Below are 16640 nucleotides of genomic sequence, written 5' to 3'. Positions count from 1 at the left end.
ATATCTCACTAGATCATCTCTTCAAGAGAATGCTCAATAATTTGTGGCAAGCACAGTACTGAGTGTGTCTCTAAAGACCTCCTCAGTGTTGCAGTACAATGATGATGGGTCAAAATGGCACGGAGTATTTCAGTATAAATTTCTTTACTTCTCTAATTAATATCTGACCCACCAAAGATCTCTGCCATAAAATAATACTTTTCCAGACTTGTAACTACTCTAGTAAGAATTAAACAGGGCTGAATTAATAACCAACATATAATAACTTTAGATAATGAGGGCTTATGTACAGAATGGGAGTGAATAAACTTGTCAAAGCCATAGGTTAATCACCTTCTCTATTGTACTGTTAGACCTTCACATATTGCTGATGGACAAGGTGTTCTTTCACACTTTTTTTTTTTTTTAATGACTGAGTTACAAATCTGAAGAAATAATTTGAAGCTACTTTGTTGGACAAGAATCCAGCAGGTTGCAAATAAAATATAGCCAGAATAGATCTAGCTGTATAGTGCTAATTAAAGTTATTATATAGCCAGATAGTGCAATGAAATAGTATTTTCTGAATTGAAAATAAGTTTGAAAAAGTGAATAAAGAAACCATTTATTCTGGTTCTTTAAAGTTTCTCCATTATATACAGTAAGAGTATCAAGTAAATCATAAGGCACATATAAAAAAGATGCACTAGAAGTTATAAATATGATGTTCTTGAGACAGCTTCTTCCAGACCTGTATGATTTTAAAATAGGTAATTAATAGCATTAATGCGGGTAATTAGTAGCATTATTGTTCTAAGACTTCAAATGTGCAAGATACCTTTTCTTTTTCTGTTGCAACTTGACTTTAGAGAAAACCCATTGACATTATTTACCTGAATCAATTATGCTAGCATAGATTTTCAAAGAAAAACTTATTTTATTTAAGGAAAATTTATATTTCTATATTTTTTTTGTTCTAAAAGTCCATCAAAGTTATGTATATAGAAGCCAGATGCTGTTGTGTTACATTGCATACCTGAGAAATACTAAATTTCTTAATTTAAATAAAAGTCATCTGTGTCAATTTATTCATTATATTTTCATTGTTGGTACAATGCTGTAAGATTTTCTAGAAATCAGACTATTAGTAAACTTTTAACCCTTTTGAAATCCATGGAGAAATTCCAATTGACTTAGATTAAAAATTTCACACTATCTCTTGATTTATTTTTGTGATACTTCAGTGTCAATATTAGTAAAGCATAGGTGAATCTCTGAACTGCATGATACAGTTAAGGATTGCAATTTTTTGGAGGATAATGTATGAATTGGAAAAACATATTTTGTCTTGAGGTCGGCCAAGTGTTGACACAGGACACACAGAGAGGATAGCTGAGTTTCTCTCCTTAGATCTATTGGAAAGTTGTCTAGAAATGGCAATTTTTCATGCCCTGTGTAATACATGTTGAGGCAGAAATAAAAACTGGATTTGCCCCTCTCAAGGGGCTAAGGTACTATCTACAATATTGGAAAGGTTGTGGCAGATTAGTGAAGTTACTGACCAGAAAAGAGGGAACAGAACTCTCAGTTTTTAAAAAGTTGAAAAAGGAAGACCTGGGGAACTACAGGCCTGTCAGTCTCACCTCTGTATCTGGAAAATATCACGAAGCAGATTGTCTGGTTTACAGCTTAGGTGGATAAGGGAAGAGTGATGGACATGGTCTATGTGGACTTGTACAAAACCTTTGACACTGTCCCATATGATGTTCTTGTCTGTGAACTGGAGAGACGTGAACTTGACAGATAAACCACTCAGCAGGTAAGGAGTTGGCTGGCTGGCTGCTGTCAGATTTAGGGTCAACATCTCTCTGTCCGAGTGGAGACCAGAGATGAGTGGTGCTCCCCAGGGATTGCTGTTGACTCTGTTACTATTGACCATTTCTGTCAGTGACATGGCAGAGGGACTGAGTGCACCCTCAGCAAGTTTGCTGGCGACACCAGCCTGTGTGATGTGGTTGACATACTGAAGGAAAGGGATGCCATCCAAAGGGACCTTGAGAGGTGGGCCTGTGTAAACCTCACTAAGTTCAACAAGGCCAAGTGCATGGTCCAGCATCTGGTTTGGGGCAATGTAACAAACATTGATACAGGCTGAGTAAAGAATAGATTGAAAGCAGCCCTGAAGAGAAGGACGTAGTGTGTTGTGGCGGATGAGAAGGTCAACATGACACAGCAATATAGTTTTGCAGATGAAAAAATTAACCATGTCACAGGCTTCATTGGAAGCATGATCAGCAGGTCAAGGGAGCTGACCTCCACTCTGTCCATGTGAGACCCCACAAAGCACTACATCCAGCCCCAGCATAAGAAGAAATGTTGGACTGAGTCCAGAGGAGGGACACTAAGCTGGTCACAGAGCTGCAGAACCTGTCCTGTGAAGATAGACTGAGACACTTGGAATTGTTCAACCTGAATAAGGCTTTGGGGAGACCTTCTAGCAGCCTTCCAGTACCTAAAGGGAGCCTACAGGTAATCTAGAAAGGGACTTTAGACAAGGGCATATAATGACAGGAAGAGGGGCAATGCCTTTAAATGGAAAGCCATCAGATTTAGATCAGGTATTGGGAAGAAATTTTTTTCCATGAGAGTGGTGAGGCACTGGAACAAGTTGCCCAGAGAGAGGCCATAGATCTTCAGGGCCAAGTTGGATGGGGCTTTGACTTGCATGGTCTAGCTGATGTCATCTCTCCCCATGAGAAGGATGGGGTTGGAGTAGGATGACCTTTAAGATCCCTTCCTAACATATGATCCCCTTCCATTCTATGATTCTATGAATATTGGGAAAGATGTAATTTTGAAGGCCTCTGGAATGATCTATTTTATTAATAGAAAGAATGAAATACACTAAATATAGAAGAAATTCCTTTAGGGGAAAAAAGCCCTGAAGATAATTTAAAAAATGCCTTGTCACAGCAACATAAAGGTAAAGCAACAGTTTCTGAAAATCCACGTTTTTATTTTCATATTTGTCTGTCTGCAATGAATACAGAGCAATTGGATTAAAGATCTAAAATAAGGGTTTATTTTTTCAAGACTGTGGTGTGGTGAATCGAATATTTTGGCATTTGCCTTTTTTTTAATGCATTTGTCACTGTCTTTGCTATTCTCTAATGCTTGCCTGAGTCCTAAATGTTCCAGTACATATGTAAATGCACATGTTTATGCTATTTTGGAAGGACAATAAAGTGTTTCTCAGATCAGAGACAATTCATTTAGTATGTACGAAAGTTTCACCTAAATTCTAGTTGTGAAGATGTGTCATGTAGCACTTTTTCTGTGATCACTTATGTAATCCATGACTATTTTTAATAACAAATAAGATTATTTATTTTTCCTTTTTTAAAATTGCATTAGCAGGCAAGTTACAACATAATAGATGGCTGAGAGCTTTTTAATTTGTTGTAATCTGAGTACTAGTAATTGAACATTTGAATGAATTTTTAGGCTGCCATTTTAACTTTTTTTGTTGGTTATGGGAACTGAATTCAAAAGTTGCAGTATAGTATTTACATTTCTTAAGGTTGAATCTGAAGAAAAAGATAAAAAAGAATATAATTCAAAGCACTGATAGACAGCATAAGTACTTTGAGACCAGAGTCTATTGTTTTGTCACATTAGTATTATGTAGTGTTAGAAGTGTCTTCTAGAAACTCATTCAATTCAGCCAAAGGCTGAGTGACCTTTCATCATGATACTCACCCTTCTAATTGTAATTGACAGAACAATTTCCTAGCTTCCATTCTGTCACAGAAAACCAGGCACGGCCTATTTGTTACTCGGAACACGGCTGGGATACCTTTAATTGCAATGGGCAAGACCACCTTATTAAAATTGATCCCAGTGAAATGGTTCTGGCAGATACATTTCTTATGATAGTGAGAAGCACTCACTATCATGCTTAAGCACACAAAAATAAATTTAAAAAAAATATTTCCTAAGGTCCCACTCATCATCAAGTATCTGTGTTGGGAATTTAGCTGACTAGAGACTGGAAAAGTACGAGGCCGTGGCTAATTGCGGGTCCTGCACCTGAAAGGTGGCGTGTCCTTGGGCCTAGCTGGGTATGATAACAAGTGGACAGAGAGACATGGGAAATAGAGAATGTAGGCCCAAAGGAATGAGGAAGAGTTGATGGTATAGTTTAACCAATAGATCACTTGGCTTACAGAATATTCATGAGCTTATTACTTGCTGTATAAGTGGCTGATGCTCTCTTCAATAAACGGAACTTGCTGTTGACTCATATTGAGCCCCGAGTTTTCCCTGCACCCGACAAATGGTTCATCCCCGACAAAGGCCTCATTCTGCGACATATCTGGAAATTACTGTAGCTTCAGGTCAAAAAATTGGTGGATCAAAATTCATTCAATTAAGAGCATTTTGCATTAATTTATGACAACGGAGGAACAGTCTTTCCCTTTTTGATGGCAACTCCAATTATGTATTCTGATAAATGTAGATAGTTTTTAATGTAATAAAGTAATATTTAGTATGTTTCTGAAGTAATGTTTATATACTTAGTTCAAAACTGTGTCAGGATTACAAGCAAGTTACTTAAAAAAATATTATTTTTTAAATACAATTCTCTCATTTATTACAATTTTTCAGAGTTTTCGTCCCATGATTGTGGTAAATTTGGAAGACCTAATTGTTAGTGGGAAGATTAAATATCTTCCAGAAGTCAGTCTGGGATTATCCAATTGGGGGGCTTGTCTGGAGTCTCTCTTGGGGTCAGGTATAGGACTGTATAGAGATAGGCTCATCAAGATTCCTGTGGTGCCAAACAACTGCCACTTGTTGGAGGGACTTACAGTCTCCTGCTCTCCAAGGTTCTCTGGAAAGTTCATTTACCCTTAAATTTACCCTATTTTTGTCTATTCCTTTTTGATTAATGTTTAAGAGACCCCAGCTCATGCTAGGTGCTACGCAGCTTAGCTTATTAAAAAAATAGAATAATCCAATTAGTTTGAGTTTTTAACTTTTTTGTGCATTTCCCTATAGGATACCAGTGTAATTAAATACAGCTAAAAGCATTTCTTTTCCTGGAATATCCCTACAAAAATGATGCAACTTGTGACTTTCCTGATTTAAAAAAAAAGTTTTAATATCTTCATACCTAAGTTATGTTAGGTCATTTTGTTTCTCTTCTGTTGGCCTGCTGTCTTGGCTCCATATTTTGTAAAAATTCATGTATTACCTGAATATCACTTCAAATTAAATATTTGCTTGGTGTTCTTACTTTCACAGAACGAACCAATAAAACAAAACAACCCCAAAAACCAAAATATCAAATATCCAAAAACCAGCTCCTTGATCCTGTGATCATTCCTTACCAAACAAATGCCAGTTGAAATTATCACAGTAAAGCACTCCCATCAGGATGTGGGAAGTGGTTCTTCCCCTCTTTTCAGCACTGGTGAGGCCACACCTGGAGGACCATGCCCATGTCTGGGCTCCTCAGTACAGAAGGGAAATCATTATACTGAAGAGAGTCTAGAGAAGAGTGACAAAAATTTATTAAGAGCAAGGAGTGTGAAGAAAGCATGAAAGAACTGAGACTCTTCAGCCTGGAGAAGGCTCACGGGTAATCCTCTAAATACGAGTAGCTGAAATAAATACGTAATTAGCTGAAGGGAAGGTGCAAAGGAGATGGAGCCAGGCTTTCAGTGGTGACAGTGGCAGTGGGCACAAGCTGAAACACAGGAGGTTCCCTCTGAACATCAGGAAACATTTGTGTACTGCGACTGCAATTCAACATGGGAACAAGTTTTTCAGGGAGACTCTGAAGTTTTCTCCTTGGAGACACTCAAAAGCTCTCTGGATATGGTTTTGGGCAGCCTGCTCTAGGTGAGCCTGCTTGAGCAGGAAACTTCTTCCAGCCTCAACTGTTCTGAGATTCTGTGAACGATTTTGAAGGCACATAACATAAATTATATCAGTGGCACTAATAATAAATTGACTGAAATAATACTTCTAGGTTCAATCCCATTCCAATTGGAATTCTAGGCTATAAAAGGTAATACATATTCTCAAGCTCAGTTTTTAATGCTATGATCAAATGGCAGTATTTTCACATGATTCCCATGTCCTTAATGCATAGGATGAATAATGTTCCTGAAATGGATCACATTTATGTACTTAGTTACTCCCTTTTCTGTAATTCTTTTATTTCTTCCCTCACAGATTTTTGTAGTAAAAATGAAGAAAAAAGTATTAGAGAAAGAAAGACTATTTTTATTTTAAGGAGACTGATTCTGAAGAATGTAGCATAAACATATTTTGTTAAAGACAGTTATTTTCTGAGGGTGATGAATCAACATCTTCATAAATAATAATTTTATATATCTTGAGAATATTCAATAAAAGCCTCCAAGACTTATATTTATAGACATGACAATAGCTCACAACTGTTACCAAATTTAATTAGTGATATATTTTGAACATGTGAATTTCTATGTGAAAATTCTACCAGGAAAAACATCAGAGCTTTTCTGTTTTGAATTTGGCACTGAGATTAGTGAGTATTTAATACCTTTTGCTTCACACTCTCTAAACCTCTTATCTGTAAAGGTGAAGACTGTAGTTCTACATAGTTTCACAAATATGCTGCCAAGATCAATTCAGCATTCAGATTATGGTGGTCAGAGCACATTAATACATTCTCAAAGAGATATTAATTATTTGAAGATTAATGATTTTAAATTTAATTAATAATTTGGACCACATCTAAGGAATAAGCCTTGGAGACCTCTGAGAAGAAAAAAAAAGGAAAATGCAAAGAAATTTTCATTCAATGCATGTAGCTTGAGTGTGCATAAAAATGAGTGTGGAGTCATGCAATTAAAAACCAAACAGCAACATAAATGTCAGAGGGCAAAAAACTAATTTACTTGTGTTTAATTCTGACATTTCATGAATACCAAGTACAGTTCCAGTGAAGAGTATCACAAAATTTTAGGAATTGTACCTGCTAAGCATTGCAGTAAGTGTAAAATTTCACAGTCCAAAAATGACAAGATTTCAAATACAAATTTTGAGAAAAATATGCCTCATATTGATTTATAGGGGTTTTTACATTGTATTTGTCATTTCATTAAAAAATAAGTGTTACTATATTTTGATTTTATAGTTATTCACTCTAATTATTCTATTAAAATGGCAGAACTGGATTATGTATTAACATCATTATAAGTACACATACTTGCACATGATGGGTTGCCAGCTACATACAAACACCTGCAGTGTTTCTTGAAGTCCTCAGTAAATTTTATTTTCTATCTGGGGATTTTGTATGTGTCTGTGATCTGCTTTTTGCAAAATGCAATGTATAACTTTTATTTTTAAGATGAGATAAGGAAGTCATAATTTGAAGTTTAAAAAATATCATATTTTTAATAGCGCTTTCTGCAACAAAAAGGCAGCAGCCTGATTTTTATGCCATCCTGTTGTTATATCCTGAATGTTTTGCAGTAAAATAGTTAGAGCAAAGAAGAAAAGACCTTTTTGAGAATTGTAATCATCTGTTTCTCTTGCAAGGAAGTAGATACTTTTCTGTGAGGGCTAATTCTGAGGGCTACTTCTTCCATTATCTCAGTAGCCTGTGAATATTAGCTGCCAGACCGAGTTTAAACAAGAATTTTTCTAATTGATTCATAGAAAATACTGTTTTCTATAATAATTTCAAAGAATACCAGTCATAAACATACTAAAATAATATTGTTAATATTGAGTATACTTGCTTTGACACATAAAACAGTAGTAGAAGAATCGAATCAATAAAAAACTGAGCTCACATCTTTCCAGTTTTGGAAAGATATCTTCCAACAAAGAGTTACTTCAGAAAACAGAAAGAAAGACTTCTTTGAATATTTAATATTGCTGATGCTTTCCTAATGTTCCATGTCGTCATAGAGCCTCTAGGAAGTAAAAAAAGAAAAGTCAGGACTTGCAATTAAGTGAGTATACTAAGTCAGTCATGAGGAAATGGAATTGATGGATGCACCAGCAAGCATGTCACCAGCAGCTCTTAATTATAATGGTATTTCACAATTTAGATTCCCAACCTTTACAAGTGATTTGAGACATTCTAATTTTGTTCTGCCTTGAAGCAGTTTCATTTTAGTCAATAAATTCCGTGAGATTCCCTAATGTAGGGCTCAAATTGAATCTTAATTACCAGGCTGATCTAATAGCTGACAAAATTTCAACTTTTCTGAAGTGTCACATAGTATGTGAAACTCTGCTTTGAATTCTACTTAGTAAAAAATCCCTTAAAACTCAATTACAACTTGACTTTTGAATCAATTATCCTTTTGCTCTGGCACTACAATCATAAGTTTAGTGGTATATACTTAGTCACTGGGAAAGAATATTAAAATGCTGGTTTACACAGTTAAAGTCTGTCTCTCATCTGCTGTTCATTCTCTTTGTGGCTGTAAATGTTAGCATGAATATTAATCAACTATGCTATCTGTTTTTCTCCAAAAATAACAAAATACTGTATATGTTTTAAAAAGAGGTATACACCAATTACTGAATTCCTTTACAATAGAACAGTACAAGGCAAGTAACAGATTTCAAAGAGCATTACATTTAATACAAGGTAAAATGAATAAGCAGAATTAATAGCATACTATTGACATATATATATGTATATATATATGTATACATTTAATCTATACAAGGTCCTGGTTCATATCTAGTAGAGAGTCCACCTTTACTTTTGTATTCCTTTACACTTATTTCACTGGTCTTCAGATTTCTTTCTTTTTTCATTCTAATTTCTGTAACACTAAACTGGTTCAAGATGAATAGTGGCTCTTTTGTAAAAAATTCAGATAGTTATTAATTTTCTTTCCTTAAAATTTTACCAGATCTGAGTATCTTGGGGAATCATTAACATCTAAGCAACTGTGCCTTCTTCTTATTCTTTTAAATATTTCTTATTTCTGATATGCTGTTTAAGCTTTTAGGAATCGTCATCTATAACCTTAGTTATATTGGATAGAGAATTGTTGAAACATAAATATTTAATAAAAGGCAATTGATGAAAGCAACAAAATAAACCATTCAATTTAATATAATAAAGATAAGTTACTGTAGATCAAAAGTGATGGGTTTTGATTTATAAAAGTTGAAAAATATGCTGTTTTTTAATTATGATTTTGAATTTATATATAACACATGCTGCTTTCATTAGCAATTTTCAAAACTGTTAATTAAAAAAAAAAATTTAAAAAGCTAAAAACAAAACCAACTCAAACTAATGACCGGAAATTTTATTTACTTTGTAACTTCGCTATAGCTGTTTTCCAATGTAATAAATCTCCTTTTTTTTAATGTGAGTTAACATTTTTGATCTTACTTATGTCATCACATCATATTCCTTCTTGAAATTAAGGATATGATATAATATGGTTTCCATTGGACACGTGTAACCCTTAGCATTACATCCTTGTAGGTATCCCAGGGAAGGACTATTTGTTCTGTAAGCAGAGATATTGCTATCCCTTTCCTACAGACTTGTAGCTGCTTTCAAACCATGTTTGAAAGATTATCTGCATACATATGACCTAAATTATTTTGACTGTGTCACTTTGGAGAGAGATCGCCCTTAAAATGAACTGCTTGAGCATTGGAAATATGACTTACAGATTCCAGAACTGCCATTTTCAGTTGTCCCCTGCTATTCTCCAGAGATCTGAAAGCCTTTAACTTTAATCTTCTTGGTCAATTAGAGAAATAATTTGTTTGCTTGCTCTTAGCTTGGTCATGCATGTCGCTCTACAAAGTTTTTCTCTGAACAACACGTATTTCATTCTCTCTGATTTGTGTTTGATACACCTATATTGTCAGTGCAGGTCACACACATTGAAATCCTGAACCTAATTCCACTGGGCTTTAATGCCAAAGCCTGAGAATGTTCGTATTACTGCAGAGGCTGCCCAGGTATCCAGTATAGATAGAGCCATGTGAATGAAATTATTTAGTTATTGAGAAAGTCCAGCTTTTAGATAAACAGCATAAATAATTAAAAAAAAAAAAACCCTCTCTTTTATTTTAAAGTTTTCTGATCTAATGATATTAGATATATGGTTAATTTTGCTGTGTACTTTGACAAGTACCTTCTCTTTTACACAAAAATTTATTTTTCTAGCGCAGAACAGAGACTCCATGGCAACAAGAAAGTTTGAAGCAGAAAAGATATAGGCAGAAAACACAGATGGTCTGTTTTCAGAAATTCTCAAAATTAATAGGTAAAAGCACAGCATGTGTAAAACAGGGTCTAAAAAATTTTGCTTTGTTTAAAACAGCATGTAAACATGAAAGAAGTCCTTCAAATTTCAGTAGGTCAACTCACATTCAACAAACTATAAAGTCTCACAATTCAACTATAAAGCTTTTATTACTGGTTTTTTTGTTGTTTTTTTTTTTTTTTTAGGAAAACAAAATATATCCACCTGAGTGTAAAACACTGGCTAAAATGACAGGGTTAAAATCCCAATCTTACTGAAATAAGAGATGCCTTTATTCACTGCTGTTCCCTGAGTGTGAATATGACATTCTGTTCTCTAAATTCACCTGAAATCCCAGGTGTTCAGCCTTCTCCAGGAGAGCTGGGCCCCCTCACATATAACAGTCCTTGAGAAAAAAAATGTCATCACTCCAAAGGTCCCACACATTTACTCCTTCTTCTCCTCAGCTTTATATACTGAGCATGATGTCATAGAGTCTGGAATATCCCTTTGATTAGTTTTGGTCTCCTGTCCTGGCTGCCCCAACCTCCCATGCAACTTCAACTTCCTCACCAGTGTGGCAGAGAGGAAAGAGGAAAACACCTTGGCTCTGTGCAAGCCCTGCTCAGCAATATCAAAACCAGCTCTATATTGGTAACCTCGTGCTCAACAAAAATCAAAACTACAGCCCATTCTAGCCAGTGTAATGAAAATTTACTCTACACCAGCCCAAAGCAGTACAGTGTGTCATTAACTCAATCTTAACCAGCTGAGTTTGCCTCTTATTGTACAGATTATCAGTGTCTCAAAAGTAAGATGCAGTGTAAAATTCATCAGTCTGAATTTTGTACCAGGCAGCATCAATTATGAAAGAGAAGTATGTGCTGATATTTGAAACAGCATTTTTTATTCTAAGTTTTATGAGTAATAATAAAGGGGAAAAATTTCTAGGAAACAGTAATAGGAAAAGATATATATTTATATATATACATACACAAATACATCATATGCATATATGCAAGATATATATGCATATGTGCTTATTGCTAAGGTTTTTTTTTTTTCAGATCAGAAAATAATTAATAGAAAATTTAATAATTATTGTTTGTAAAATTAAATTTTATCCTCATTGCGATGGGTTGGCACAAACAAACCAAGCTGCCACACAGCTCCTTGCTCGCTGCATCCTGCAGGACATATGAGAAAACTTAATGCAAAGATGGTTAATGGATGAAGGAAAGTTAAAAAAAAAAATAAAAGTAGGAAATATCAGGCAATTCCTCATCCTGACACCCAGCCAATCTCTGAGCAATGGCTACCTAGGGAGACAACACCCAGCTCCCTACTTCTCTTCTTTCTCTACGTTAGGTTTTATCACTGAGCTCGGCATCATATGTTATGGAACATCCCTTCAGACTGTTCATGTCACAGTCCCAGCTCTGTCCCCTCCTAATTTGCCCTTCCCCAGCCTCCTCTCTGAGATAAAAACATAAAACCTTGAGCAAGAATAATGCAACAATAGCCAAAAAATTAATGTGTTATCAACTTTCAATTTTATAGACGTGTCCAAAACCAGAGAACTATACAGGCTCCCACAAAGCCAGCTCCATCCCAGCCAGATGCAGTACACTTATAATATCTTTTACTTGAGAGCAAAAAGCAAACGGACTAAAGAATTCTATTATAGATAAGGGGTTAGTTTTTATCTTTTCAGTAATCTTGTTCCTATCTCATCAATATCTTCAGTAAGAAGGGTTGTTGGCACTTTAGTGATGATCTTTTGTTAAAAAGAGTATGTAGCCTATATTTTTAGTCCAAATTTCATTTCTTAGATAATTGTTAAAAGCATGGTCACACCTTCTTTTATTTATTCCTTTACATTTTTTTTTTCCCTCTGCAACATACCCTTATAAACAAACCTGAGAGAATCCTTGTTGTGTTCTTAGAAGTAATAAAATAGTTCAGAAATATAGTTCAGCACCACAACTGGGTATTTCACTTCCGTACTCTGACTTAAAGATGTCACATAGTTTATGTCACTCTCAAGGAACTTAACTGAACCAACACTCTTTCATATTAAATATTATTTCAAATGTTTTTATTTTTATACCTGGAAAAACTGTAAACTAAAGGTCATTACTCGGGAAAGCTTTTACTATTGCACATGAAATGTGCAAAATAGTTGAAGAGCAGAGATGAATTGATAATTTCTAGCTTTTCTATAATACAAAAACTAAAACCAATAGAGGCTTAATATTTTTTTTATGTATATGAATGAAAAAAATTCCACTTAGAAAACAAAACTTCTACAAATTAAATATGGGATGACTGCTATGAAAAATAATTTTATAAAAAAAAACCCCTAACAAAACAACAGCAAAAAAATCATGCCTGACACATTTGAAATTGGATAGGTATCAGATTTCCAGGAAAAACTTGAGTAGTTACCTCTCAGGTCACAGCAGATCAGAGCATGTTTCTCAGTTTTTTCGCATCTGGGTCTTGATAACTTCCAATAATGGAAGCTGCAAGTCTCCAGTCCTTGATTATACCCGTAGAGAATAGATTTTGGTTGAACTGACTCATAAACTAAGCCCTTACCTGTTTTTCTCTTTCTTTTTTCAGAAAAATATATAAAATGACCATTACATCTCTAGATAATTAATTTTTCAGTGAAACAGGTTTTAATGAAGAATTACTGCTTCTATACCCTTCTATAGTCTTGTTTCTTCTAATAGAAAATGAAGCACAACACAATCCATAACAAAATGAGACCTTCATAAAAAATGCAATCAGATTATAGGAACTATAAATGAATGTAGCTGATATAGGTGAGCATTAATACAATTTTGTGGAGTGACTTTTGCTCCATATTAATATAATTTTCAATTTAGAGGTATGAAATAATGGATGTTAATATGAAACTTACCTAAGGTGCAATTGCACTAGATAGTTATGCATAAAATTAATGAAGTAGTTGCCTAAAAGCACACAAGTAGTGCCATTTTGGCTGATTTGGGGTAGTTTGCCTGGTCTGTCTGCCTGTACACAAGAGGAACTTACACAGATATTCAGCTGACAGATGACAAGGTGAGAGTAATTACTAGAAAGTCACAAAATTTTGTGAGGAAATGAGAAAGTAGATTATAGGTCATTATTTCAAACTATGAATATCAAAGCTGATTTTTCCAAATCTAGTACTCAGCTAAACTGATCAACAAATTTAAATCTAGATATGTGAGAAAAATCATTTGTTCTACCTAAATAATTTTTGGAAAAATTCTTACCTTAAAAGCATCTATTTTTTTATAAATTTTGTGTACTCTTGAGAGAGCAGATAGAGAAATATTTATTCATTGTTGCTGTCAGGAACTTCTGATTCTTATGTCCACCTATAAAGACCTCACTAAACCTATACAGACTTTACATGCCGTGATAAGTCTCACCTGAAAATACCTTTTTTTTGCCTGGAAGACCTGGAGTTCCTTTTAAGCTCAGGGACTATACCTCTGTTGGCAAGATTGCTGTTCCTGCCTGTGTTGTGAATGGGCTTGCCTCTGGCTCATTCCGTGGAGCAATCCTGCTCTTGCTGATCCCTTTCAGTTAAGCAAAATCTCCCAACAGAAGACAATTAAGTGAAAGCATTTTAAAAGATCCAAAAAGAAAGAAAGAAAAAGGAAAGCTTATCAAACGCAAAAAAGGAACTTTTCATAAAAGAAGATCTTGAGATCAAAAATAGCAGACAGATTGCGTAGGAGTAAGCTTTCAAGGGCTTAAAGAATTTGTTTCACTCATCCACACATATGCACCTAATCACAGCTCAAATAACCCCAGACCTCTAAAGCACCAGTGTAGTTATGAAAGATATGACACAGTATCTGTGATACTTTTGCCTTCCAGAAGCAGCAAGTGAACATAAAAGGTGTATCCTAGGACACATCAAGAACCTAGGTGCAGATAGCTACATGGACTCTTGGTGTTTACCAAGTAAGTGGCTTCAACTGAGTTAGCTGTGTCAAGTCCCACAGAGATGAGCTGATCAATACACTCAATTGACTCACCTCACCCTAAAATAAACAGCTATTTTAAAACAAATGTGTAGCTTTCCATTGACTTTACTGACTATGAGATCAATTAATTTGTCAAAGAGAGGTTTGTAGTGTAATTTGAAACTCTCTTGGTTATCTGAGGAATCTGCATGAGGCTTTCAGTATTGACAGTGTTTATGGAGACCTGTACCCTTCTGAATCAGCAGCCGGAGGAGACATAAGTAGGTACAGGACTTAAAATGGAACTGTACTCCTATACCTAAAGAAATGAGCTGTCCTAGATCTTTACCAGTTGTAATAGCAATTTGGTGCCTTCCACGGTGTGATACACTGTAGACACCAACTTCATGACCCACCTGACATCTGATTTCCATTCTACAAAAGCATAGGCATCCCATACATGTTATGGACTGGATGTGTGGACAGTGAGGTGAATTGAGAGCTGGCTGAATGGCAGGTATCAGAAACAAGAGTCACAGTGTTGGAAGCCTCTCACTAGTGGTGTTCAGTATCATTTAACTTACCCATAAATGACTTGGATGACAGGACAGATGCCTCCTCAGCAAGTTCTGTGGGGTGACATACCTGGAATTCAATCATCAGTCCAGAAGACTGATGATCTCCATGATGTCCAATGTAATAGTTTGCAGTCCCATGCAGATGATGTAAATTGTTGCGGCAGGAGGCAGGAGTATTTCGATCAACTGAATCTACTTCCATTCTTCATATACTGCAAGGAGTTTAGAGATAGCTTATTTGCATATAAAAAGATAGTTGATGCCTAAATTTATGTGTCTTAGTATTATTATATTATCATATTATCATATTATTATATTATATTATATTATATTTTCCTCCTTACTGTCTAGTAAGGAGGTTTTTTTCCCTTTTGGACCCACAAAGAGTATATTGCACATATTATGAACCTGAACCTTAGTAATGAACTAGCCCCAGACATCAAAATATTAGTAGTAGTAATAGTAGCAGTAGCAGTAATAGTAGTGGTAGTGTTATTATTATTATTATTGTTGTTGTTGTTATTTAGGATGTCTTAATTATACTATATATACATTAAAATTATGGGTTGTATTAGCAGCATAAGCATTCTCAGAGTTGTCTCCATTGTTTCATTCTGCCACTGAGAAATGAAGAATCTTTCAGTGATTTTCTAATGAAAGAACATTTTGTGTTGATCTCTTTTAGCTTCCACTGGTATTTCTCTGCCTTAGGTGCAAGCTGTCAAGAGGAATTGCTCGACACACTTATAAATACTACTAACAGCATGCCTAATGTGATACAATTAGCAGAATGTAGTAGTCTCACCCTGCGACTGCTTCAGGAAACTTGACATTGAATTGTAGCTCAGAACCTTAGAGGCTGTGTGAAACTTATTCAAAAGATATAATTAGAGGGTTTTGAGGTGGGGGGTGGGTTGGTTTGGTTTTATTTTTAGAACACTTAATTCTGTTCATTATTGATGTCTTCTCGCCCCTTATCTCAGAAATTTTGAAAACAGAAACCAATACAAAGCAGACGAAAGCAATTTATTTTCATAGAAATATAAAAATAACTACAAATATTTTTCAGGTTTAAATCTTGTTTGATAATACTGCTTTTACACACATTCTTGAAACGTGTTTGCAGTGGAAAGGGCAAAGATATAATTGTAGCTACAGAAAATAAATAGAAATAATGACTGTCTCAGTAAAGATCTTGACATTGTATTTCTTGCCTGTAACCATTTAGAGACAAACACACGTCACCTCAGATGATGCTTGAAAATGTTTTATGGAGTAGAAAACATACTTTGTCTACAGGAATGATTAATAACAAAGTTTCCATAAAGCAATAATGAAATCTGAAAAGTATGTGGCAGGGTAAGAAAACGGGTAAAAGTATGGGTCAGAAATAAAGTCATTGGCAAATCTTTATAGCCTGTTTTCCTATGCAGGCAAAATTCACATTGAAATAAACTGAAAAACCCTTGCTTCAGTAACAGGCGCAGAGCTGGAGAATAGGTGAGTGGTTTGCCCATGATATGATAGCTTTTCAACAGACTAAACTAGAAAACACCACTATAAAAGACTCTGTGGTCCAGGAGGAATCTTTGCTGTTTGTATCTGACATTTAAATGCCAGCTGTCCACAGCTCCCTATTTAATACAATCTGATGGAGTGAGACAGTGGAAAAAAAGTAGTGAAAGAAGCAACTATAGTGGGAATTGGATACAAGCTGTTCAGACATAATTTGCTCTGGAACTTGGCACTGTCTTGGTTTTGTGAAGATTTATTTCTCCACTAAATTAAGCATAACCTGG

The sequence above is a fragment of the Melozone crissalis genome, unplaced genomic scaffold (genome assembly GCF_028551555.1).
Source record: "Melozone crissalis strain CALT ecotype California unplaced genomic scaffold, PUWL_Pcris_2 ptg000013l_1, whole genome shotgun sequence".
Classification (NCBI taxonomy): domain Eukaryota; kingdom Metazoa; phylum Chordata; class Aves; order Passeriformes; family Passerellidae; genus Melozone; species Melozone crissalis.
This window is presented reverse-complemented; position numbering follows the sequence as displayed.